Genomic DNA, 3,604 nt, shown 5'->3' with positions numbered 1-3,604 from the left:
AAAATAGGTTCATGAGGTGTCTTTGTTTCCAATTATCATGGTTAGTACAATTTCACAATTGTGATAATAAATCCAATTTCTAAAAAAATGACAATATGCACAATTTACTCAATTTATTGAACCATAACAAAATATTATTTTTCAAATGCTTAATGATTCCTGTAAAATAATCTTTGGTCAAAAATTCATCAACGAACCCTGTAGATAAAGTGTTTTTTATAGTTCTTCTTCTTCCCTGCATCATGCTTAAAAACATAACATTAGACAAACCGATGATAAATTTTGAGCATGGTTTCAACAATGCATGAATTCAACCTTAACAAAATTCAATTTGCAATTAAGTTTAGTTAAGTGAGCTATTGTGCCTTTATTCAATTAATTTTGTCTCGTGTTTTCTGATTCTTTCTCTTGTTTCTTTCTTCGACATTGAGAACAACCAAATTTGGAGGCACCTCTAGATCTTTCATCCTATATAATACTTTAAGTGCATCATCCATTCTACCTTATTTGCAATAACCATTGATAATAATGCCACAAGTGCACTCATTTGGCCTCAGATATTCATTTTGCATCCCTATGACCAATTCTTCTACCTTATATGCTTCTCAACTTTTTGCATAAGCCTTAGCTAATGTATTATAAGAGACAACATCAGGTAAAATATCAGAAGCTCTCATGTCGCTCATTATTTTTTGTGCTTCTGTCAAGTTGTTCTTCGCACACCAAGCATTTATAAGTATATTATAAGTCTTGATATTGGGCTTTACATTTGTTTCATGCATCATTTTTAACACCTTGCTGGCCTCCTTAGGCTGTCCCAGAATACCATACCCTTTTATTATGGTATTGAATGTGCTTGTTGTTGGTGAGCAGCCACTTTGTTTCATTTTCCTAAAAATGTCCATTACTTTGTCAATCTCCCTAGCTTGGCAGAAACCATTGAGAATGGCATTGTAAAGAATAACATCTGGCTTCATTCCATACTCTGCTATCCGAGACATGACTGATTTCAGTTGCTTGTAATGTTTTTGGGCAGTAAGAGCACGTACGAGGGTTGTAAAAGTAACTAGAGAGGGCCTATGGCCCTCACCCACCAAGCCATCAAAAACTAACTAAACTTCTTTAACCTCACCCTTCTCTATCAACAATTTCATCATCTTTGTCCTTGAATGAACAATCTGGCATCACCCTTGGTTTGAGTTATCAAGAATTAAGTATAGATACTGCCATCTCGGCACTTTGAAGATGAGAGAAATTTGCTTTCACTTTTGGCAAACTTGCTAGAAGAATTATGAAAATTATTATCCCTTTCAGTCCTTTTTTCCCATTATCTGATAATTTTGTCCCTTCTGAATGATTGTTTGCCACAACCTCTAGACGAGACTAGCTTTGAATGATATGCAACCACATACAACATCTAAATTTTGATGCATCTAGTAAGTTGAATTGCACTTCTACCTGGAGGATGTTGACCCAACAAAAATTTCAAATGGTATTGACTCCAACGCTCTGTTATTCTGCAAAAGTAGTCTAAAGAGCAGCATAACTAACTGCCTTATGCGTAGGATTTTCCTTTAATTTATATGACTGGGCAGTGTTGAATCATGCATCTTCATAGTGTTGAATCATGCATCTTGCCATGTGTATGGATAGGCGAGTGCATTAGCACACTGATAACAGTAATTTGGTGCGCAGAAATCTGCCTCTCTGCCAGAAATTTGCCTTCAAGATTCTAGATATATTTTTATTTTCCACAGGCTCAATTATTTGTATGAATTTGGCAACTGTGACATCTAGATTGCACAATTCGGGAGAAATATGTGCCTACAGGCTAGATCTAGCCGAAATCCGCTTAAATATTTTCTAAATAGAGTTGTTGGATCTTTCATGTCCATGGGTAAGTCTGGCTTCTAGCAAACTCATAGCCATTTGGATTATCCCCGGGTGCATGAAGAATAGAAATGCAAACATGGCTATCTGGATAACCATTTGGATGCATGGTGTGATTTCCTTCGGCATCAACCAGACACACATACTGTCCAGTAGGTCCTCTTTTGATTCTCAATTGTGGAAGATTGACCCCAATGCAGATCTGAACAGTGTTTGCTCCAAGAAGTATAAACTCAGCAGCATGACCTCCATTTTCAACTCCTCCTATGCTAGAAAGTGATAACGTTGGATCAGGAAACTCGGACTTCATCATCTGTGCAATAGACATTACTTTTGCAAGAGAAATTGGATGCACAACTTTTGAAGAATATCCACTCGGGGTTGAATAACCCTCTACACAAGGTTCAGGTTGTAATATGTCAATATTGATTCCCATTACTCTCATAGTTGCAATTCCTTCACTTCCTACCCTCAATTCCACTCTCGCTAGCTCAACAATCTCTGTCACGTTTGGAATCATCTTTTCCCAAACTCGGATTGTTTCTTTCTCATTTACCCAACCACAAACCTCCTCCAATAAAGCACAGTATTTTCCGATTGCAGCACCCATCTTGCGCTCAGGCATCCCATGAGGACAGGAGAAGTTAATCTCAAATGCATCAACTCCAATTTCTTCTACTCATTCTATAAGCTCCTGCCAAGCAGCTCTATCATACTCCTCCATAATGGAAGCAATGAGAATCCTATCAGGATATCTTTTCTTCAATTGTTTGAATTCTTTCAACATGGTCGCAAGTGGACAGTCACTGATAAGTTCAATATTTTTCCCAGCCATAGTTCTTATAGGAGAAAGTTCTCCAGGAGTTGGATCGTGATGGATGCGTGTGATATGAATCAAATCGGGCTCATCGTTGATGCGCCATTTATGCAGCGAATTAGATCAAATTCAGAGTAATATTTTCTTATGATGAATTTTGAATTTCGATTTTAAGCTAACACATTGAAATTTTTTTCTTCCAGATCACATGAGAGCTTACTTATCAATTTTCTATGAGTTCTTTTACACATTAAAATCTAGAAATCAGAACAGAGTGAAAAGAAATGATTTTTCATTTCAAAATTTCACGTTTTCCTTCTTTATAAACATGATTTTTTTATTTAAAATATTTCTATCAGGTTGGCGAATGAGTTATTCTTACTGAGCCACTAAAAAAAATGAATGCAGGAAAATAAATAAAATCTGAAAAATTTAAATTCTTAATAAAAAACTTTAAAAAAATACAGTCAAGCTTGATTTTATTATCCTAGTTTATCTTACTTGAAAGATTTTTTATTTTATTTTTTAAGTATATGAATATTTCCAATGGATCCATTTATGGATTAGGATTTCTAAAATGCTCATATCCAAATTTACAAGAAATACCTGATTGTGTATGAGGATATGAGAAATTATTTTCATCTTTGGATTCAATGCAAATATTGATTGAAGATGAATGAATTTCGTGATGTAGTCACCTACTGAAACCATTATTTGGTATAGTCCTTGCACTCCAAAGAATGTTTTATTTTCATTCTAGATCTTTCATCCATAAATGGTTTAGCATCAAAAAATTTATTCTACAAAAATGATCAAAATGTATGCAGCTAAATGATTTATGCTTTTACATGTTTTAACTGTGCATCTATGAATGAAAAAGTTGAAAATGAACTTTAG

General features: G+C 34.9%; 1 pseudogene; it reads right to left on the bottom strand.

The window, feature by feature from the left end:
* Positions 1 to 1,885: 1,885 nt before the first annotated feature.
* LOC149217356 (dihydropyrimidine dehydrogenase (NADP(+)), chloroplastic pseudogene) lies at positions 1,886 to 2,725 on the bottom strand (annotated as a pseudogene).
* Positions 2,726 to 3,604: the final 879 nt, after the last annotated feature.

Source organism: Pinus tabuliformis, chromosome 1_1, assembly GCF_031772625.1.
Source record: "Pinus tabuliformis cultivar Carrire ecotype Pingquan chromosome 1_1, CPIR1, whole genome shotgun sequence".
NCBI lineage: Eukaryota > Viridiplantae > Streptophyta > Pinopsida > Pinales > Pinaceae > Pinus > Pinus tabuliformis.
This window is presented reverse-complemented; position numbering and strand designations above follow the sequence as displayed.